Consider the following 24,966-nt stretch of genomic DNA (forward strand, 5'->3'; position numbering starts at 1 on the left):
GTAACAGCTGCATGACAGCTACAACTCCCTGGGGTACTTCCCCATGGCCTCCTCCAAGCACCTTCTTTATCCTCACCACAGGACCTTCCTCCTGGTGTCTGATAACGCTTGTACTCCTTAGTCCTCCAGCAGCACACCCTCTCACTCTCAGCTCCTTGTGCCTCTTGCTCCCAGCTCCTCACACGCACTTCCTCTCCTCTGGCTCCCCCCGCCTCACCTCGCCTGACTGGAGTGAGCTCCTTTTTAACCCCAGGTGCCCTGATTAGCCTGCCTTGATTGGCTGCAGGTGATCTAATCAGCCTGTCTGCCTTAATTGGTTCTAGCAGGTTCCTGATTACTCCAGTGCAGCCCCTGCTCTGGTCACTCAGGGAACAGAAAACTACTCACCCAGTGACCAGTATATTTGCCCTCTACCAGACTCCTGTACCCCACTTCCTGGCTGCCAAATAGGACCAGACTCCTGTACCCCACTGGTCTGAGTCTGTCACAATGAATAAGTGAAGAACTGGAAACTTCTCTTACTTGCCTCGGTTATCTTTTTGTCTTTCTTTAACACATGCTCTTGGAGGCTCTCCAAATATATGAGAATGTTTAAGGTTATTAAATGTTGATCTCAAAGCCCCATTAAAATGAAGAAGAGATCTCAATCCAGTTACTGATGAACAGGCTTTCACATCAGAGTGGTGCTAATTGGCACCTTCGTTGCCAGTCTCCCAGGACTGATGGACACTGAGTGACCTACACTCTTGGCACTACTGACTGTCCTTCAAAGATAAGGCTATAGCACTTTGATGTGGCAGAGGAAGACACTTACAGTGCTACTGTAAGAGGCAGTGTTGCCTAGTAGATTGAGGAGTGGCCTGAGACTCAGGGGACCTGGGTTCTATTTCCACCTCTGCCACTGACCTAATGGGTGACCTTAGACAAGTCACTTTCCTCCCTGTGCCTTAGTTTCCCTACCTGTAAAATGGGGATAATGATAGTGTGAAGTACTACTGATAAAAAGCTCTACATAAGAGCTAAGTATTATTAAAGCTGATGCTACACCTCTTTTAGGAGAGAACATTCCAGTCTCTTGGGTTGTCAAGTCTGCTACTTTTCATGAGCATTAAGTTTGCTTTAATATATAATATCTAGCACAGTAATTCACTTATCTTATAAATTAACTTACTGAAATGCTGTTCTTTTTATGTCTGCATCTGAAATGGATTTTCACCTTGATAGAAATGACTATTACTCTATAGTCAGTTCTCTTTTCTTTTATCATACCTTAGTTTCATTTTGTTACACCATGTTTTTTTAAGGAAAGGGCTGCTTATAAGGAAAAGCTGGTTAGAGTAAATGCAAAGTAACACTTCAAGATCCACAGGAATAAAAGGACACTTTTATTATATAACTAAGATCCAGATTGAAAAATCCAACAAGAAATAAAGGAAATTTGATGGGACATGGGTTTAAAAAAACAGTACGGTAGCACTAAATTTAGGTGGGATGGAGGTAAATTGGGAGTGAAATAAGTGACATACCTCAGAGATGCAACAGAGAGGGGCTGATGCTGAACATACATGAATGAACAAGTATCAAAATGTAAAGAGTTATTGTGCCTTGATCTTGCTTCGTGCCTCATGGAACAGTAATATGACCCAATATGTATTGGGAATCAGTTACTTTTAGACCAGGACATGTGCAAGTCTCTGCAATGTATCTTCAAAGTGCTCTAAGATGAAGCATAAGCAATGGGAGGCTTTTGGAATTATTCTAAATCACTTGGAACGTCAGAGAGCTAAGCATTTTCTTCTAAATCTATTTCCCGGATAAGGTCTCAAGTTATTTCCAACTAAACCAAAACAAAACAACCTTTGCTGTATTCAGTCTTCAGAGACTCCTCTTCTGCTTTAAATTGCAGTTCTCTCACATGTGACTTCATTTAAAAACATGAAACACTTTTAGACCATCTGCGTTTTTCTACATAGCAAACAGCCTTATGTAATCCTGTGTCATTGACCTCTCTCCTCTTGCAAGGCTGATCCTCATAGCGGTTGCGTTAGGGGAAAATGGCAAGAGGCCTTTCAGAATAATCTCCTCTCTAGCACAGTAATAAATCAGCCTTGCAACTCCCACACTTCTGGGCACTGCATACACTGTTGTGTCTGACATATGGCCCTTCCCTGAGTTTTACAACACATGCCCTACTTTTGCCTCCTCGGCTGAGGATTTGTGGGAAGGGATGAGAAATTCCAAGATCAAAATTCCCTCAGGAATCTACGTCATTTGATCTGGGAGATGTGTCAGTGGCTTATCTGAGTAGGAGCCAGTGGCACCATCATGCTAACCCTTACCACAGTTAGTCATGAAGCTAAGACACAAGTACTTGGAAAAGGGTTGTGGCTGCATTGTGTAAAGGCTGGCTAAATAAGAACACATGTGCTATTACAAATAACTGTGTCTTTTGATGCAAACTATGTTTTGAAAGAAATTGAGACAGCCTAGAAGCTATCATTAATTTTCTCCTTATTGACAAACTACAGTATCATACTGAGCAAGTGTGCAGTTATACCTCTCTCCCCTCAATTCTTTTTTTTAAATCATCTGTATTCTATTTAGTCTTGTCTTTTTGGTGTATATATCTCATTACATGCTGATCTATTTATATCTATTATGTTATTTTGTTTGCAATTTTAAAATATGTTTGATTTAACTACTGGATCAAACGACTTGGTTCTATTCCTGGATTGCTGAATGACCTTAGACAAATTATCTTTCTGTGCCCCACTTTACTTACCTGTGGTGTGGAGAAAGTGAATAAGGAAAAGTTATTTACTTGTTCCCATAATATAAGAACTAGGGGCCACCAAATGAAATTAATGGGCAGCAGGTTTAAAACAAATAAAAGGAAGTTCTTCTTCACACAGTGCACAGTCCTTGCCTGTGGAACTCCTTGCCTGAGGAGGTTGTGAAGGCTAGGACTATAACAGGGTTTAAAAGAGAACTAGATAAATTGATCTGGATGGAAAGGCGTATTCCTCTGCTGTTGCCTCTGCTGTATTTGTACTGCAGATCCTGTAAACCTCAAGTCCTTCCAATAACGCAGCTTTCATCAGGACCAACACACACTCACGGTGTTGAGAATGGGAATAAGAAATGTTGGTGCTTACCTCAGGAGAACCATGAGACTTGATTAATGTTTGTAACATGACTTGATATCCTTAGCTGGAGGGAGATATAAGCATAAAAGATAATTAATATTACATTTTTGGTTATTTTATTGGTAAAGGGATTGTAAATCAGACATTTTAGATGATTGTCCATTTGCTTACATTTGGAGATATTTTACAAGCAGTTTTAAAATGACAGGTTTTTGCATATTTAATAATTAACCATTGCACACCTCTAGGGAGCAGAATGGCATTTGGCCCATTCACAGTATATTCCTTCAATGACTCACTCTTTGTTGCCAGGAAAGGGTGTTTGTAAATTTTAGATGCTTGACATTGTTTTTTGGCATTTAATGAATAAGCATTCTTAAAGCGTCACTTCTTAAACATACCAGCATGCCTGACAAGACTCCAATATAGAGCAACAAGACGGGTGAAAATATGGCCAGTATTTTGTTTGGTTGGTTGGTTTTGGTTTTTTGCTAAATAAGGTTTTCCTTCTCCCAGAAAAAAGTCCGGTCAAAGTGGTGTTTTGGACTATTATCTTTGCACTATACTCTCATCAGATCTCACAAGATTCATCAGCATAGGATGTGAGACCATCAGTGAAAATCCAATTGCTGGAAGTGAGATGAATAAATCAGTAGGTAGATAGCACTCTTTTCTCTGAGTTCGTATTGAACTAATTTCCTGGCATGCCACTGGGGGGCTCTTTACTTCCCGAAGGGCTATATTTAGCATCGCATATAAATGAAATCCATTGGCAATCCCATGACGCTTTTTTCAAGGGAAAAGCTAAATCTTGTTGTCAAGGCTGAATCCCAACTCTGTCACTCCGAATGCAGAAGTGGGCCCTGCAAGGATTTTAAAAATTAATACTGGCCACTCCCAAGGTTACACTTTTCTCTGACCACCACCCAAATGCAACAAAACCCCCTTTGAACCTAGGAAGGAGCACTTGGGAATTCCTCCCTGTACCCCCAAGCCCTTTCACCTCCCCTCCGGGGAAGAGCTGAGAAAGGAAACCAAGGAAATTAGCTTTGGCTACCAGCTAATCAAACAACATACACAAACCTCTTAGGACACCCAAAATCCAATCCTGTTCTTTAAAAAAGGTAAATTTTATTAAAAACAAAAAGAAAGAAAATGCATCTGGAACTTTTGCTAGATTTTAAAAGAGCAATTCCAAAAATCAGGCACCCAAAATAGCTTTCTTAGGGGTTCAGCTTAAGGGTTACAAGCAAACAAAAATATCTGGGGTTAGCACAGAGGAGTCCACAAGCCAATAAGAAATAGAAGAAATACCCTAATCGCGTCTAGCTAAACATTCTGATCTACTTACACATTTGGAGTTCAGATAAGTAGTTCTAAGCATGATCTGATGACTTATAGTCGTACCTGGTTTAGCTGCTTATAGCATGGCTACTCTGTCCAGACAACAGACAAAGAGAACAACAGACAAAGGCAAAGTTTCTTTCCCAATTTTAAAAAGTTCTAGCTTCCCATTGGCTCTTTTGGTCAGATGCTCACTTTTTTTCCCCTTACCTGGGGGGACTTTTAACCCTTTACAGGTAAAGCAAGTAAAGAACAGCTACCAAGAGGGATTGTACAGCTAACTGGCTGGCTGGGTGTCCATCAAAGGGAGCTATCCCCCCATTTTATTTATCACACTTGCCAAACACCATTTCCATTTATTACAATCTATCAACCTAAAAAGTAAAGCAAATTAGCAACAAAAACTCTCCCTGTACTTTCTTCTGTTTTTCATTTGCAGAAATTATTCTTCACTTTAGCATCCAGTGGCTGCCATCTTCCATCCCAGAAGTGACTGCAAATCAGTGGTATTTTAGTGATGCCTACAGATGGTCTGGCTGTGTACTCTGGTATATGTGTGTGTGTATATATTTTGTGTGTATATAAATTGCTGTGTGTATATATATTTACTTTCTCTGGAACTCCCTGTCTTCCATTCAGACATGACATTCTCCCTACACCTGGAAGGATGGAGCACATATCCTCTCCTGGAGTGGTCAGGAGATCTGCAGATCTACTACTCTCTGAGGTCTATATTGTGGCTCAAGGAGCAGGAGTTGTTCTGAGGGTAGTACGCAGAGGAATTGGATACAATGCCTGAGCCATGGTCACTGACGGCTTTGTGCTTTGACTACTACAGGCGTAATGCTTCATCATGGTCCCTGAAAGCTCTTTCCTGCATGAGTTCTTAGACCATCATTATACAGGATAATCTTGCACTCATCCGGTACAATGTCCTGGCACTAGCTGATACATGGGGATAAAACTATGGCCACTTCCCCACCCAAACTAGACATTCCCTTAAGGACATTCAGCAAAAATAGCAACAGTAGCTGGTACCCCTCATGCAGTAGGGGCAGATTAAAATAATCCAGGATGCTTGGCACACCCCGACATAAGGGCTCTCTTGTGGTGCCAGCCCATGATCCCACCCTCTCCTTGAATGGCAGTAGCAACCCACACACGAGAGTCATCTGGTGGGTTGGTAGGGCCACATCTTTGTGCGCAGATTAAGCATCCCCCACCCTTGAGCCACTACTCCCTGTTGTCAGAGGACCTGGACTCGAAATCAGAAGAGGGAAGATTTGGTCCTCATCCATCTGAGCTGAGCCATGATGGGGCGGTGGCAGTAAGACATCTCCATTCTTTTCACTGGTGGGGTAGCATCAATAGGGAACACACTAGAGCAGTAGGTTTTAGAGTCAACCACTCATTCAGGTGGATAGAGCACTTTACACCAAAATGCAACCTTAACTTTGGTATTTTCTGACTATTGTGTGCTTAACTGTGCAATATTAACACCTGTAACAGATTTTTGCAGGAATATAGGTTTTTTTCCCCCTCAGAATACAGCTTTGGACTCAGTATCCAATTCCTGCAATCTTCTAGGTGGTCATTGGATGGAATTATCCTTTGAGAAATGAGGTAATTTTTTTTTCTATCCTTAGGCAGGTAAAAAGTGAATAATACTTTAATCCCTTGACTGCTTCATTTGTAACTGCGTGGTAATTGTGAAATGGTACATTGCGGCTGAAGGATTCATTTAGTTCCTGCCTGAGAATGCTTTGCACATACGGTGTCTGCAATGTCTCCTCTCTTCAAAAGAAGGTGACTTAATTTCATTTGACATATTGGGATCCGGCACCTTCTTTGATTCTGATTCATCTTCAAGAGCCTAGGGTACAAATAATTAGTATTTCCACATTGCTGGCTGATTCACATCCTATGTGCCACTTTACCCATGAAATCATGGATAAAGGGATGTTCATTATTAAATGTTATAAACAATATTGGAGACAAACAAGATAATATATTCAATCACAAACAGGCCAATCTTGTTTTTTTCCTGAAGAAGCCTTGAACTGAAACACACAAAAAGGAAATTGCTACCTCTATAAACATCAAGATAAGTTTTCTTTTTAATTTGATACACTGAACACAAATATGAATGAGGGTAAAACTAGCAAATTATTGACCCTTTCCCTCTTCATGTTAGTTAGAATGAAAATGGAGTTATTTAGGGATAGGCAAATTGTAACAATTCATTCCTTTCAGCAAGGAGTAAAAAGGTTGCAATCCCATAAGCTACCTAGGTCAATTCAGCAGAAGCACAACTTCATGTATATGCAGGAATGCAGCAGACGAAGCATTTAAGTGATCAGAAAGCATTCAGTGCACCAAAATGGAAGGTGGGACAGAGTAAAGTCTATACAAAAGTGCAAAACTACAATGGAAAATCATATTTCTTTTATGCATTTGGATGTTGTTCTTTGCTTACAAAGCCCTCCAGTGCGGGCCAATCCAGCCCAGAGTTAATGAATCACTGGAGCCCTGGTCTGGAAAACAGAAGGACTCAGCCTGAGTGGAACCCAAGTCTTGAGATAAATTTAGCACATACAATTTTTGCATTTCTCTAGCACCTTTCATCTAAGGATATCAAAGCATCTTATAAAACGTTAGTTAATGAAGTCTCACAGCACCCCTGCAAGGTAGGTAAGATAAGAACTCCCTATGTCTCTCTGGTCCCCACAGGCTTTTTGCACTTACAGAAACCTATACTGGGGTTACAGTTAATATGGCAATCTCTTCTAGGCTAGTCACAGTGTTTGAATACCAAGGACTTCAGGGCCCATCAAGGATGGATGGGAGATTAGATTCTACTATTCCCCTGACAAGGAAACCTGATAATTCATGACCTACAAGCTCAGCAGGGACATTTCCCTGCCAAGCTTGATGGTCAGGGATAAAAAGAGCAATTTGTGAAGGTGGTTAGGATAATTGAAGGATTAAATGGAGGATAGAAAGGGAAATCTGGATGGGTTAAAAGAAGGATAACAGGCAAAGAGCTGGAGATGGACAGAGATGGAAGATGAAAGAGAGCGCATTTATAATCTAAACTGCAAAAAAAAAAATAGATTTGAATACTTAAATAAAAAAGATTTCAAATACCACAGACAAGGACTTGATCTTCACATGTGTTTCTACAGCACCTTGCACAATGACATCCTAATCTTGACTGGGACCTTGGACATTATAATATAAATATTTATTAATGGTAATAATATTTTGAGGCTTATTTAAAGTCAGCTTCTTGATCATTTAAGTTTCACCCATATTAATACTAATGCAACATCAATGGTGACTGCAGGTTTTGTGATGTGGACTTTTGTTCACCTTTAACTAGACTGAAAACTGGGAACACACTTCATTTCAAATACTATTCCAAAATACTGGTCCAATTTAGTGGCCCAAATAAATGAGCTTATTTTAAGAAAATGCTGGCTAGATATTTTTAGCTCCTGTTGAGCAGCCACCTTTTATTTGCATTTTTATATCCAAAGGTTAACTAGATTTCTCCATTTGACAAAAAATACTGAAGATGAGAAAAGTCTGGCAATAATTCAGATATAATTAATGTCCCTACTGGGGACTTCATGGATTTCATATACATCTCATCTCTGTTATAATCTGAATCGCCATCCTGCATATGACCATTTGTATGGGATGACCTGCCCCCGGTGCGCATCGGGCCGGAGCTGCTCTAGGTAAATGCTGGAGGAGGGTGGGAGGGCTGCAAGGTCCTCATGGGCCACAGAATATAACCTCCCAGGCTGCATGCGGCCCGCGGGCAGCATGTTTGAGACCCCGGTATACACAGTGCCTAGCACAATGCCTAAATCCCTTTGAAAATTTTTAGACTCCTAAATAAGTTAGGCATTGCAATGCTGAGCAAACCAATGCCTAAATACCTTTAAAATCTGGGCCTTAGACCTACTTGCACCCACTTCCTGAATCTAAATTATAGGCCACGAGTCAGTACTCCTGAAGTTGCATATTGCCTTGCAGAATTCAGCCCTAGCATCTTCTAGGTTTAATGGGAGCAAAGATAGAATTAGTTACTTAGGTATCTGTCATGTGGTAGGTACATCCCATCATGTGGTGTCGGGTGGCTCAAAAGGAAGTGCAGAGGCTGTACCACAGCCAGTTAGGTCCTATGCTGATGACCCTTACTACCTTACATGGTAGTACTGCCTAGTGACTGGAGTCCATAAAGCTTCCCTTCCACACAGGGCTGCATGGCCCAATGGCTAGAATCAATAGAGTGGCCCTCCCACTCAGGGCAGCATGGCCTAACGGCCAGAGTCAACAAAGGTCCTTACGTGTGGCCTATTGGCTCATTGGGGAAGTGAGGCACCACCTAAAGGTGTGTGGCACCCAGGGTAGGGGACTCAGACCTTCCCTGCTCCTCCAAGTCCCAACCCAGGGCCCTGGCGGTGGTGTGGTACTCACCACCAAGTCAGCAGAGATCCTCCAAAAACACACTGACTGGTTCCTCGGTTCGCTCACCAGAGAAGAGTCTAAGTCCCTGGACTGCTTCCTACCCTTTCTCCTCAGCAATGCTGCACAGTTCCCCAAGTTCTCTGGGGTCCTCAAGTGGTACAGCTCCTGCCAGCGTGGTCTCTTCTCCAGGCTCATCAGGCAGCCTGGAGTCCATCTGGAACTCTGCGTCCTATAGCTCTTCAGACAGGGCCTGTAGCAGCTCCTTGGAGAGCTTGCAGTCTGCATCCTCCCCTTTCTGCCCAGACAGAGTTGGGCTGCTTCCTTTTATACTCTGCCTCCAGGCTGAGCATGCCCAGCAGTGTTGGAGGGGTGGGGCTTCCTCAGCCTGTAATGCACAGTTAACTCTTTCAGGGCTGGTATGGGGTATTGTCAAAAACTGACAATATGTTGCTTTAAAGATCCAGCATAAATGTAGTACCAATAGCTGTATTTCGTCATTTGAAGATTTAGGACGATTTGTGCCTGGTACATAAATCTTGAGGTATTAACATCCTTGAGCCTATAATTAATTAACTTAAGTAGCTCTGATGATGTTTATAGGGGGAAAAGCAGCAGAGGCTGCCTGCAAGGCTCAACAATCTCAGTAGGGCAGGTCTTCTCTAATAGGCAGGAATTTAACATTAATATTCTTTACAAAGCAACTAAATCAGTGATGGATTTTGATTACTGATGGCCTGTTGAGGGGAGGAGGGACTTCACTGAACTCAAGTGTCTGAACATCTGATTAACAATTGTAAATTAAAGGACACAGCATGGAAGACATTTGGCAAGATACAGCTAAGAATAAGTTTTGTCACGGTGGCATGAGCCAGAGTTCCATGTTTTCAGGACTGAAATTTTAAGACGAGTTTTTCAGGTATTCAGCTTAAACGCTATAGCTGCAGAGACCAGCAGAGCAGAACAAATAGTGGGACTGGAGAAAGGGATGGGGTGGGGGGAATAACTTTGAGTAGGAAGAGATCAAAGAAAGGAGAGAGAAAGAGGGCAATGGGAATAGAGAGAGACCTCACAAGGTACCAGAGACAGATACAGAAAATGAATGTCAAGAAAAGGTTCTGTATTGTCAGACACAACAATGGCTTGCCCTCTACCTGGGATAATGCATACACATTGTTAGGATTGTGTTTTGTGCAGATTACAGAATCATAGAAATGGAGGGCTGGAAGGGACCATGAGAAGTCATCAAATCCAGCACCCTGCTCTGTGGCAGGATCAAATAAAGATGTTTGTCCAACCTGTTTTTCAAAACCTACAATGATAGGGATTTCACAACTTCCTTTGGAAGCCAATTCCAGAATTAACTACCCTTATAGTTTGAAAGCGTTTCCTAATATCTAACCTAAATCTCTCTTGATGTAGATTATGCCCATTACTTGTCCTCACTTCAGTGGACACGGAGAACAACTGATCACAGTCCTCTTCATAACAGCCCTTAACATATTTGAAGACTGTTATCAGGTCCTTCCTCAGTCTTCTTTTCTCAAGACTAAACATGCTCCGTTTTTTAAACCTTTCCTCACAGGTTAGGTTTTCTAAACATTTAATCATTTTTGTTGCTCTCATCTGAACTCTCTCCAATTTGTCTCCATCTTTCCTAAAGTGTGGTACCCATGATTTGACATGGTACTCCAGCTGAGGCCTCACCAGTGATGCATAGAGGGGACAATTACCTCCCATGTCTTACATATTACACTCCTCTTAATATGCCCCAGAATTATATTAGCTTTTTTCATTATTGCATCACACTGTTGACTCATATTTAGTTTGTGATCGACTTTAGCCTCCAGAATCTTTCCAGCAGTACTACTATCTAGCCAGCTATTCCCCATTTTTTAGTTGTGCATTTAAATTTTCCTTCCTAAGTGAACTACTTTGCAGTTGTCTTTATTGAATTTCATCTTGTTGAATTCAGAACAATTCTCCAATTTCTCAAGGTCATTTTGAATTCTAATCCTGTCCTCCAAGTGCTTACAACACCTCCCAGCTTGGACTCATCTGCAAATTTTGTAAGCATACTCTCCACTCCATTTCTAAGTCATTAATGAAAATATAGAATAGTTCCATACCAATGACCAACCCTTGCAGGTCCCCATGAGATACACCCTCCCAGTTTGACAGAGAACCATTGATAACTACTCTTTGAGTACAATCTTTTAATCAGTTGTGTGCCCATCTTGTAGTAATTTCATGTAGACCACATTTCCCTAGTTTGTTTGTCAGAATGTCATGTAGGATTGTGTCTAAAGCCTTACTAAAATCAAGATATAGAACATCTATAGCTTCTCCCTATCCACTAGACCAGTAGCCCTGTCAAAGAAGGAAACTAGATTGGTTAGGCAGGATTTGTTCCTGACAAATCCATGCTGGCTATTCCTTATAACCCTATTATTCTACAGGTGCTTACAAATTCATTGTTTAATAATTTGTTCTAGTATCTTTCTAGGTATCAGAGGCTGACTGGTCTATAATTCCTCAAGTCCTCTTTGCTCCCTTTTTTCAAGGTAGGTACTATGTTTACCCTTCTCCAGTCTGCTGGAACAACACCTATCCTCTGGGAGCTCTCAAAGCTAATTGCTAACAGTTCCTAGATTGCATAAGACAGTTCCTTAAGTACTTTAGGATGAATTTTATCAGGCTCTGCTGACTTGAATACATCTAACTTATCTAAATATTCCTTAACCTATTCTTTCCCTATTTTGGCTTGCATTCCTTCCCCCCTTGTTGTTAATATTAATTGTGTTGAACATCTGGTCACCCTTTCGCCCTTTTAAGTGAAGATAGAAGCAAAATAAGCATTGAACACCTCAGCTTTTTTGACATCATCAATTATTAGCTCTCCTTCCCTGCTAAGCAGAGTACCTCGACTTTCATTAGTCTTTCTCTTGTTCCTAATATACTTAAATAACCCCTTCTTATTCCCTTTTATGTTCCTTGCTAGGAGTAACTCATTTTGTGCCTTAGCCTTTCTGATTTTTTTTCTATATGTGTGTGCTATCCTTTTGTTCTCCTTAGCAATCTATTCACGTTTCCACTTTTTGTAGGATTCCTTTTTGATTTTCAGGTCATTAAAGAACTTCTGGTGGAGCCATACTGGCCTTTTACTATTATTCCTATATTTCCTTTGCTTAAGGATAATTTGCAGTTGTGCCTTTACTATGGTATCCTTGAGAAAATGATCTCCTGAAGACCCTTTTTCTCTTAGATTTTCTTCCCACTTCTGAGTTGGTTAAAGTCGGCTTTTTTGAAATCCATTGTCCTTATTCTGCTGCTCTCATTCCGCCCTTTCCTCGGAATCATGAAATCATGAAATCAATCACTTCATGGTCACTTTCACCCAAATTGCCTCCCGCCTTCAGATTCACTACCGATTGCTCCGTGTCGCTCAGAATCAAGACTGAAATGGCTGTCCCTTTCGTTACTTCCTCCACTTTCTCAAACAAAAAGTAGTCCCCAATACATTCCAAGAACTTAGAAATTCTGTGTTTTGCCATATTATTTTTCCAACAGATGTCTGGGTAGTTAAAGTCCCCAATTACTACCAGGTCTTGTGTTTTGGATATGTATGTTATTTGTTCTAGAAATGCCACATCCACCTCCTCTTTCTGCTTTGGTGGTATACAGTAGACCCCCTAACATGATGTCACCCCTATTTTTTACCCATTATATCTTTACTCAGAGACTTTCAGCCGATCTGCCTCTCACCTCCTCCTGGACCTCTGGACCTTCTGGTTCAGCAAGAGGAGGTACTCAACTGTTTGGGTCAGTTCCACAGTTAATCATCAGTTGGCATACCAAACAAGCCAAATAAGTTAAAAAAAAAACCCATCTACATGATTTCTGCCACTGGTATGTTTCAGATACTGTACTCAGTGCTGCTGCTTGTTGCTGTTATGAAGCAGTAGAGATTGTTGTGTAGAAAATTCTATTTCTACTATTCTACATAGTCTTGCTAGTTCCAGTGCCAATTTCTCCCTGCATAATCCCTGTATGGTATGTGTTCTTTAGCTTTGGACATTGTCAAAGTAGAATACTTCACATGTGGATACGGCGCTAGAATGGGACTCAGGAGACCTGGGTTCTATTCCCAGCTGTGTCACCAACTTGCTCGGTGAATTTGGACAAATTATTTCCCCTCTCTGTGCCTGATGCCCTTGTTGTTCTTTGTCCTGTGTATTAAGGGTGTAAGCTCTCTGGCACAAGCACTGACTCTCACTATGGATATGCACAGTGCCTAGCACATTGGAGCCCCAGTGTGACTGGTGGTGCTAGGAGCTGCTGTAATAAATACTATACAATCATAGAAATAATAAAAGTTAGCATCCTACAGCAAGTTCCTCATATTTCTACTATTTCCTTCTAAATGGCATTTCAAATCAGTACCTTCCTGCTCCTTCTCCTTCTGCATATTTTCTTGAGTATCTGCCTTTGCAGCAATGTCTGAATGACTCAAAGATGTAACACTGCTAGATTCACTCCTCTCCCCCAAATGCGTGTGTATTGTTATCACACCCATCAGCCTCTACCTAGCAAACTGCACCGCCACACCCTTTCGATTTAAATGATAGCCCCCAGCCCGCAACTACCTGCTAGGTTAAACAGTGAGTGGAACAGAACAATATTTTAATATTTTCAGCATATCTTTGTGGAATTTCCCTATGGCCTATGACTAGCAGAAGGACCAGGTTGCTGGGATGAAGCTATGCTGGTGCCACTGTTAGGACCGGCCCCTTGTGTCTTTATGGAGTTTAAATCTGTGTTTTGGGCAAAGAGATTTCTCCATCCTCTCCTTTCTCCTCACTGGCTGATGACCAGTGAAAGTAGACAGTACCTTTTATATGGGACATAATTTAGCATAGCAAATGCACAAATTCCCTTGACAAAAGCATAGCACATTCACACAGAGGCATGCAATTGATCCTTTATGCCTAAGACCATGCACAGCCCTTACTTTGTATAAATGCCACGGGGAAGACTATATTAAAATGCTGTGCCAGTCAATAATTCTTATAGTGGCCTATTTTTTCTAGGAGTGATGCCTCAGGAAAGGTCTATTGTGGTCCAGAAAGGAAATGGTTTAATCTTTTCCTCAGTCTCCCTCACCATGTTTACCTATTCTATCTCCCTAAATGGATACCTCCTGCCTGAGATTCAAAACTGCAGTTATTTCTTCAATATAACAGAAATTTCTTCAAGAGTATAAGAGAAAACATAATATTATAAAAGAAAAACACCTCTGATATATATCAGCAATCACAACTAACCCACATGACTCAATGTATTGCGTATTGAATGCTCAAATGATTCACAATCAATTCAGACATTTAAAAAATGCTGTCAAATGCATTTGATTAACAAGTAAATTTGTGGAAACTTGTCTGCTTTGGGGCATTCCACAAGCATAGAAAGAGGTTAAACTAGTTAATCTAGTAAATTACTTAATGCAAATAATTCATTTATCTCTAATTATTATACTCAATTTGTATTCCATCCAGACCTTAGTCCAGCCGTAATCACTCCCTCTTCCAGAAAGTGTTTATCCTAGTTATAATCCCAGGCAACAATATTAGATTCACACTGGGGCCTGTTCCAGCAGGGCTTTAATCCCAGCTGTCCCATACCTAAAATTTGACCCTGAACCATTAAAGTTAATGGGATCTTTGCCACTGAATTCAAATTTGGCACAGGATGAGATCCATAATGAAAATCCAACATGCATGTGCCATCCCTAACCTCAACACTCAAAGACTTTCCCCCAACCAAAACTTTCACCTGGAGCTTTCAACAGACAGCTCTGTGATGTTCTATAATGTGTAGCTTTCAGAACTTCTGTGAACAGCTCTGACTACAAAAGAGCACAGAATAAGGGGAGGTGGAGGGATATACAAACTACAGCAAGTCTTTGGGACTCTGTGTGTGTGTGAAACATACCAGTTAGTCAATCATCTCACAGTCAGGAATGTCTAGAGTTCTGCCACGTGACTTGTGTTCAGCTCATTCCTTTTCATGCTGTTATAAGTTCTCATCTTGGACTGATATAACAGTCTATTTATCATGATCAATGTCAGAAGCCAGACCATTTTCAGTAGGTAGCATCTTCTAGATAAAACACCCCAATATCTCTCTGTTTGCAGTACCATTAACAGTATTGATTGCTCTACATTCTCCAAATTGAAGACACCTGACTGACACCTTACTGTGAAGAAAGGCATCCTCAGCAGCACTAAATGCATTCTGAATCACACTTGAAGGAGATTAAATTAAGTACTCTGCAAGAGTTACTGTTAAGGCAGACTGCCGTTTTCATTTCGGGAATTTGAGCACAAGGGGATGTGAGTCTCCTTGTTGCTGAGGTTTTATTGTTGTTCAAGTTGGCTCCCATCATAGAAGAAATGGGAGGTTGTTATAAAAAAAAACAATAAAAAATTCTACTGAGGCGCTGATAGAAAAAGTGAAGTGATCAAAAGACATATGATAAGGATAGTTGGAACTCCATGGCTCCTTCTTTTCCCCATAAGACTGCATGCAGAGGCACTGGGCAAATTGTAATGACTTCTATTGGCACCTGAAGGATTATTTCAGTTAATCATTTAGCTGTAATACAGGAATGCTGTTATTTTTTTACCAGGGGTGAGTGGGAGGGAAGCGTGGTCTGGCTGTCAGCCCAAAGGATTGGGAGTCAGGAATCCTAGCTATTCCATGTTCTGTAACTGACTTGTTCCATGACCTTAGCTGAGTTACGTCAATAGGAGAACTACCTCTGGGGAGAAAGGGGAGATGGGGATGGAGAAATCAGGCCACTTATTTAGGTTCCTGAATCAAGCTGCCTATTATTCTTCCTGCCAATTTGCCAGTCATGTAACAGGAAAATTACTGACACTTCCTACATCATTGTCAAATTTGTTCCCCGAAGCACCCACCAACTTCCTAACAAAACTACTATTTATTATGCCTTTTTGTATCACTAAGTAGATTTACTCAATTCCTTTGTGCATTGGCAAAATATGTATCTTTCTATTTTCTGCAACTACACTCATTTTAGACATGAAAAAGTTCTGTAACAAACCATGTTAGCAGTGCTGCAGGCAGGAAGAGAAAATGCATACGATACAACCTGGCTTCAGAATGCAGACAGTCTATTAGCAGAACTTGCTTCCTGACAGCTGGGAACAACCCCATTAATAGAAAGAACATGAAATCAGTTTGAAAAAGGCAGAGTAGAAATGTAGGGGTGGGTGAAGTGACAGTAAAGGAAAACAGGGAGGAGGTTGCATTTAAGCCTGAGAGGCAAAATTCCTATCCTGAGCTGAAAACTAGAGTTTGGATGCTGTGTTCTGTTTTGGGATCATGTCTAGTTTGGAGGCCACTTATCTGTAATCCCGTGAAGTATATATATGTACCTGGATTCTACTGGGCCAGAAATATGGTGATCAAGAATAATCTCTCTCATGGTGTTTTGGTATTTCCACTTCCAGCTACAACCATAAAGTGAAGACACAAGTGAAATTAAATCAAATATCAACACATATTTCGCTCTTTTTAGATGATATGGGATCATTTCTTGTTTTATATGAACGAGTTCACCCATTTGATGTGCTGTATGACAAAAGCATAATCCTGTTAGTAAAGCCTTGACCTTACTCCCAAGGGCTTAGGACCTGTTTCTCCCATCTGTGTCACTGATAGATTTATCGTTACTCACCAGGAAGTAGTGTAGAGACACCCAGCTGGATCATCCTAAAATGAAGTCTCATTGTAGCTGGAGGGCAAGGATGAAGTTGCAGGTTTTTATTATTGGTGATTTCAAGCACCAAACAGTTTCATCCATCTCATGGCCAGATCCTGCTCTCATTTACACAGATGCACCCATGCGAATACAAGAAGAGTTAGGCTCTAAGCAAATATTATGTCCATGTTCAGTTATTAGCATTAACAAATAATGTAAATTTAGATATGAACATTAGATCAGTCTCTTAGACTGCTGGCTTGTTGCCAGTGCAGCCCTGCTGGAGTTTTGACGCCCCTCAAGTGGTGTCTTCAATGTTTGGGTTAATATCTCTCTCTCTCTCTCACTGCGTCAGAGAAAATTGGCGCTATGCTGTGTGACAGAAATACCAGGAGCAAGAGCTTGGGATACAAGCTATATGTTTTCCCCTTCAGCTTTATGCAGTCTGCTCTGTGACCTATGTGAACCTCTGACCTAGAGAACCACAGCTTGTTTTTAATAGTCATTGCCAGGAGCTGAAACTGACACCTTATTTTGTGAGCAACGTTCATTTTTGACAACTGCTATGTGGACATGTTTATTTTCAGTGAGCCAAATTCTATGTTTAGCTAGATGTTAGCAAATCATTGACTTTAACTGAGGACAGGTTCACAGGCCCTGGCTCTCATGGGGGACTTCAATCACCCTGACATCTGCTGGGAGGGCAATATAGCAGTGCACAGACAATCCAGGAAGTTTTTGGAGAGTGGTGTGGACAACTTCCTGGTGCAAGTGCAGGAGGAACCAACTAAGGGCCGTGCTTCTCTTGACCTGCTGCTCACAAACACTGAAGAATTGGTAGCGGAAGTAGAAGTGGGTGGCAACCTGGGCAGCAGTGACCATGAGATGGCCGGGTTCAGGATCCTGACAAAAGGAAAAAAGGAGAGCAGCAGAATACAGACCCTGGACTTCAGAAAAGCAGACTTTGACTCCCTCAGGGAACTGATGGGCAGGATCCCATGGGAGGCTAATATGAGGGGGAAAGGAGTCCAGGAGAGCTGGCTGTATTTTAAAGAAGCCTAATTGAGGGCACAGGAACAAACCAGCCCGATGTGCAAAAAGAATAGCAAATATGGCAGGCAACCAGCTTGGCTTAACAGAGAAATCTTCAGTGAGTTTAAACATAAAAAGGAAGCTTACAAGAAGTGGAAACTTGGACAGATGATTAGGAAGGAGTATAAAAATATTGCTCGAGCATGCAGGGGTGTAATTAGGAAGGCCAAAGTACAACTGGAGTTGCAATTACAAGGGATATGAACAGTAACAAGAAAGGTTTCTACAGGTATGTTAGTAACAAGAAGATGGTCAAGGAAAGTGTGGGACCCTTACTGAATGGGGGAGGCTATCTAGTGATGGATGATGTGGAAAAAGCTGAAGTACTCAATTCTTTCTTTGCCTCAGTCTTCACAGACAAGGTCAGCTCCCACATTGCTGCACTGGGCAGCACAGTATGGGGAGGAAGTGAGCAGCCCTCAGTGGTGAAAGAACAAGTTAAGGACTATTTAGAAAAGCTGGACATGCACAAGTCCATGAGGACAGATGCAATGCATCTGAGGGAGCTGAGGGAGTTGGCTGATGTGATTGTAGAGCCATTGGCCATTATTTTTGAAAACTTGTGGTGATCAGGAGAGGTCCCAGATGATTGGAAAAAGGCAAATATAGTGCCCATCTTTAAAAATGGGAAGGAGAACCAGTCAGCCTCACCTCAGTCCCCAGAAAAATCATGGAGCAGGTCCTCAAGGAATCCATTCTGAAGCACTTGGAGGAGAGGAAGGTGATCAGGAAGAGTCAACATGGATTCACCAAGGGTAAGTCATGCCTGACTAACCTAATTGCCTTCTATGATGAGATAACTGGCTCTGTGGATATGGGGAAAGCGGTGGACATGATATACCTTGACTTTAGCAAAGCTTTTGATACGGTCTCCCACAGTATTCTTGCCAGCAAGTTAAAGAAGTATGAATTGGATGAATGGACTATAAGGTGGACAGAAATCTGGCTAGCTTGTCGGGCTCAATGGGTAGTGTCCAACAGCTTGATATCTAGTTGGCTTCTGATATCAAGTGGAGTGCCCCAGGGGTCGGTCCTGGGGCCAGTTTTGTTCAACATCTTCATTAATGATCTGGATGATGGGATGGATTTTACCCTCATGAAGTTCACAGATGACACCAAGCTGTGGGGAGAGGTAGATATGCTGGAGAGTAGGGATAGGGTCCAGAGTGACCTAGACAAATTGGAAGATTTGGCCAAAAGAAATCTGATGAGGTTCAACAAGGACAAGTGCAGAGTCTTACACTTAGGATGGAAGAATCCCATGCACTTCTACAGGCTGGGGACCAACTGGCTAAGCAGCAGTTCTGCAGAAAAGGACCTGGGGATTATAGTGGAAGAGAAGCTGGATATGAGTCAAAAGTGTGCCCTTTTTGCCAAGAAGGCTAATGGCATATTGGGCTACTAATGATAAGGAGCATTGCCAGAACATTGAGGGAAGTGATTATTCCCCTTTATTTGGCACCAGTGAGGCCATATCTGGAGTACTGTGTCCTGTTTTGGGCCCCCCACTACAGAAAGGATGTGGACAAATTGGAGAGAGTCCAGTGGAGGGCAATGAAAATGATTAGGGGCCTGGGGCACGTGACTTATGAGGAGTGGCTGAGGGAACTAGGCTTATTTAGTCTGCAGAAGAGTGAGGGGGGATTTGATAGCAGCCTTCAATTACCTGAAGGGGGGGTTCAAAGAGGATGGAGCTCAGCTGTTCTCCATGGTGGCAGATGACAGAAGGAGGAGCAATGGACTCAAGTTGCAGTGGGGGAGGTCTAGGTTGGATATTAGGAAACACTATTTCACTAGGAGGGTGGTGAAGCACTGGAATGGGTTACTTAGGGAGGTGGTTGAATCTCCATCTTTAGAGGTTTTTAAGGCCCAGCTTTCCAAAGCCCTGACTGGGATGATTTAGTTGGGGTTGGTCCTGCTTTGAGCAGGGGATTGGACTAGATGACCTCCTGAGGTCTGTTCCAACCCTGATCTTCTATGATTCTATGACAGAATATGCCCCACTTGGTCTTGTGACACTTTTTTTTTTTTGGCTAGCCCTGTGCAGATAGCAAAATGCATTCAGGATACTAACTTTATAAGTAACACAAAGAAGAAGATGACAAGAGCTATTCATCTGTCTTGCTAGGTGGGTCACAGTATTTTGGTAATTGAAAATGCAAAATATTGGGCAGGCTGTACTATCTCAATCCAACACTAGCAACCCCCAACTACAACAGGAGCAATGGAAAAGAGACCCAAAAGGGGATTTACATTTGAGGTACATGCCAGAGTCTGCTTCTGGCACCTAAATATATTGGTGTTGGGATCTTAGAAATATGACAAATAGATTCCTCTGGACATGGTTGATTTTGTTCAGGGAACAATTGCCAAGTTTAGCTTTGAGTCTCCTGGCTTGTAGGTTACCCAGGATAACCATAAAGACCTTTCGACTTGCATAAGAAATGACTATATACAAAGCCAGCTCCAGGGTTTTTGCTGCCCCAAGCGGCGGGGAAAAAAAAAAAGCCGCGATCGTGATCGGCGGCAGCTCTACCGCGCTGCTTTCTTCTTTGGTGGCAATTCAGCGGCAGGTCCTTCTCTCCGAGAAGGACTGAGGGACCCGCTGCTAAATTGCCGCCGAAGAGTCCGACGTGCCGCCCCTTCCCCTTGGCTGCCCCAAGCACCTGCTTGCTGAGCTGGTGCCTGCAGCCAGACCTGACTATATATGTGCTTAGACAACTTGCTGCCCAAGCTCATAGTTTTTAGGCTCCTGATAAGTCTTAACTCTTCTCCCTTTCAGCCTCACCTAATGCCCCTCCAAAAAAGGGACAGAAAGAGACACTTCACACTTTTCTTTTGTGCTTGTTCTGGGGTTTCTTATTCAAGTCCTTTCCCTTCCTCTTTTGTACCAGAACTCATCTTTTCCATATCATTTCTCCAAGTGCATGATGGGCAGGTCTGGAGGGAAGGGGGAGTTTGAAAGTAATTCATGTATTCAATTAGTTGAAGGATATTTTAAAAAAAAAGTCTTTCTTTGAAACATTTAGACCTGAAATTAAGCCCCCTCACAATCCCTCATCTTCTGAAGTCCAGATGACACTCAGTAAGAGAACACCATCCCGACAATACACTTAAAACATTTCTACCAGTTTCAAGATTTTCTATCTGTATTCCCCATAATATGGATTGAAAAATCTCTCTCAGCCCAGTGGGAACTTTCAAAGTAGTAGCAATAGTAAGTATCTAAGATACTTATATAGCCCCTGTCCCCACAGCATCTGAGTGCCTCACCATCCTTAACGTATTAATCCTCATATCCCCGCCTCTCCTTTGACGTAGGGAAGCGTTGTTATTTCTATTTTACAGATGGGGAACTGAGGCACAGAAGGCAAAGTGACTTGCCAAAGGTTACACAGGAAATCTGTGGAAAAGCAGGGAGTTTAACCTAGGTCTTCTAAGTCTCCAGCTAATGCCCTAACCACTGGATTGTCCTTCCTCTTAGTATGTACCATTCCACTGCAGTCGTCTTTGGCCCAATCCTGTGAGATGCCGAGTATCTGCTGAGAGATGCAGTGATTCCTCAGTTTCCCTTTGGAATGGAGGATGCTCAGCCCCTGGCAGAATAGGGCCCGTCAGCACTGCTGAGAATATTGCTGTTTGTTCACTGTTTTGCAGTTGCCTGCATGCATTTCATCTGGAGGATGGAAGTGACTCAGCTGTGGCTTGCCTTTAAAAAAAAAAAAAAACCCTCCAAACCTAACAGACAAAATAGGGAGTTTACCTTGAAGGTTTTTTTTAACCTCCTCTCCTTGAGCCGAACATGAAATTACAATCATCCATCATGGCACATGCAAAGTAAATATGTCAGCAAAATTAAACATCTCCCATACGCCAAAATGACATCCTATTAGACTCTAGGGACAAGATCACACTAGACAGGCACAGGCCTCTGATGATGCAGGAGGGGCGGCTCTATGTATTTTGCCACTCCAAGCACAGCAGTCAAATGGCTTTCGACACCATGCCTGCAGGAGGTCTGCTGGTCCCGTGCCTTCGGTGTACCCACCGCCGAATTGCTGCCGAAACCGCGGGACCAGCAGACCTTCCACAGGCAAGCTGCCAAAGGCAGCCTGACTGCCGTCCTCATGGCAACCGGCAGGCCGCCCCCTGCAGCTTGCCGCCCCAGGCACGCGCTTGGTGCGCTGGTGCCTGAAGCCACCCCTGCGAGGCAGTGAAGAGCTGCACCAAGAATTGTCCTTCCCTCAGCTTCCTGCTGTCCAGATGGAATGTGCACACTGAACTTCCTGTGGATGCTGCTGTCTGCCGCTCTTTGCCCACTCAGGAAGCTAGGGGAGGAAAAATCAGAGCAATCATGAGAACAAGGGTTCTTCATGGGTCAATAACGAAGGGGAAAGGAGTATGTCCCCCTTTCAGGTCTCCCCAGAGCACGACTGCTAATGTGTTTGGTTCTTGCACAGGGTACAGAGGAGGGGAATGTGATTTGTGCTCTTTTCTAGCCACTTCCTTGGGCAACTTGCACCCTGGGGTGTTGGGAAGAAGCAGAAGCAGGCCTTGTTTTCCCCAAAGTGAAGGGGCTGCCATTGTACAGTATACATGAAAAGAAGGTTCCTGGTGCATTTTCGCTTATTCCTGCAAGGCAAGACACAGTTTGGCTCTCAAGGTGGGTAGCCCCAATTTCTTACACCCACAGAGAATGTAAAATATACACAAAAACCTCTGTTTTCTGTAACATTCTCACTGGGTTCTGTGTGAGTGTGTGAATAAGCTTTAAAACAAATCGCAAACTGATCACTATTGAAATAGTACCTTAGACAATAAACAATTCCACTTGTCAGGAAAATAAAATACAAAAGAGGTTCCATGTAACAGTATTTCTTTCAAATTTCTTCCGCTCAAGGAAAGAAAATAAGCCCTGTTGACAAAACCTTAGAAGAAACATTTCATATTCTATTCTTTCCAGTCTCCAGGATTTCAAAGGGCTAGAGTAAAATAGGGTTGCTTCATTGACTTTAATGGAGCTACACCAATTTATAGCACCTGAGAATCTGGCCCCTCCATAATATAGAATAATCTCTATACACAATCCTTTCCCAAAGCATCAAATTGGGGAGAGGGGGATGTTAAGTTCTTTAAATTATATATTTACATCGATTCCAGAGCAAGCACATGGATTCTGAGCATCTAAACAGTTCTGTATTAAATGGCCAAAAGAAAAGTATTGTCCATTTAAAAAATGCATATGCCTACAGCAGGAAGTTATTTTGCACGCATATTGAAATGAAGGGGAATGAGTGAAGGGTTGGTCAGAAGGGTGCGTTGGAACTCTGCCAGTTACACAGTAAGTAAGCAGTCGTGGAAAATGACCTTAAGTGAAGTAAAGGAAGGATGTGGCAAGACTTAGTGACAAACAAAGCTGGACATTTAAAATAGTTACAGGTTCTGTGAATTTGTGTATCACTGAAAACATTTCACATAAGTGAAAAATAGATAGATCTGAAAAAGATTAGTTCAGCTGTATAAATATGGGATATCTGGGCGTGATCCAGCTCCCATTGAAGGCACTAGGAATTTTGCCATGCACTTCAGTGGAATCAGGGTTAGGCCCTTCAGGAGGAGGAGAAAAGCCAAATGAGAATTGTTTGGAAAAGTTAAGCAACATTTTGGACTTGATCCTGCACTCCAAGTTCCCAGTGCAGTGAGTGGAAGCTTTGGCTATGCAAAGAAAGCAGGGTTCATAGAATATCAGGGTTAGAAAGGATCTCAGGGGGTCATCTAGTCCAACCCCCTGCTCAAAGCAGGGCCAATCCCCAGAAAGATTTTTGCCCCACAGGGCTCCCTTAAAGATTGAATTCACAACCCTGGGTTTAACAGGCTAATGCTTAAACCACTGAGCTATCCCTCCCCCGTTGATTAAGTAGGGCAAAATATTGGCCCCAGCATAAGAGCTCTGCAGCGGAAAGAGGATGAAGTTAGGGTCAATTGCGTCTTATTTAATTTGATGAGCAGTTTACATGATCTTTTTCTGACATGGCTGAGTTTTCTTTTTCCAGCTTGGCTTTCCTTAACCCCAGTGTGAAATGTTTTGGTTCATATTTTCCCCCCAGTTTAGAAATATTTTCAGAAATAATCTAGAATCACACAAAACAGAAATGTTAATAAAGAGAACAAACGTCAAACACTTTTGAAATAAAAGGCACAGCTTCACCCACAGGCCATATAGCCTTTGGAATCCAGGGAGATTTATAAGTATCATTTTGGCTCCAGGTCTCTTTCCCCTCTCCTCTCCCATTAGCTACTTAGAAACATACATGGTCTGATTCTATTTATTTTTTTAAATAAATGTGCACTGCAGTGTAACTCCATTGACATAACTGGAGTCATTACTGATTTACACTGGCATAAGAGAGGAGAATCAGCCTTATGGAGAAAGACGGGAAAATAATGACACATTTACTATAAGCTCTAAAAAAGTACAAAGAAAACACATTCTCTGGATAATATTATGGCCTGCATATATCTAATGAATTTCAGGTTAGATTTACTGAGCATTTTGCTTCTTCTTTCTTTTCTTTTCACAGTTTTGTTGAACAAAGGCTTTTCTGACATTTTTCTATAGCCATATCTCTTAACAGTAAGGTCTCCTATTGAAGTTATTTTTGTCTGTGTCTTTTGGGTGATTAGTTATCTAAAAAAGTAAGTGCAGTGCAATGGACTAGCATTAAGCCCTGTGCAACACTGAAGCCTCATAGAGTAAGAGGCGGTAGAAGCTGTAGAAGATTGCTTGTAAGAGGCTGTAGAAGATTGCTTACCCATACCCTAACCATAGAAATGGTCTCTACATAAGCCCTAACTAGTCTAGCATGAAAGAACACAATAAGTCAATTGAGTTGCCAGAGATTCACATTTATGCAAATCCAGGGTCAATAGTATGTTGTGTAATTGGCCCAGAGGGGCTGCAGCTAGGTTGGAATAGCAGCTCCACCCGCTGGCCTTGAGCATCAAGGGTGAATTTCACCAAATGTTCCATACACCATATGCCTCGAGCCTAAATGCTCAGGCATAGAATGATGCTCCAGTTCATGGTACAATCAAAAGCTGTATCCTGGTTGCCCCATTAGG

The sequence above is a fragment of the Mauremys reevesii genome, linkage group 1 (assembly GCF_016161935.1).
Source record: "Mauremys reevesii isolate NIE-2019 linkage group 1, ASM1616193v1, whole genome shotgun sequence".
NCBI classification, from domain to species: Eukaryota; Metazoa; Chordata; order Testudines; family Geoemydidae; genus Mauremys; species Mauremys reevesii.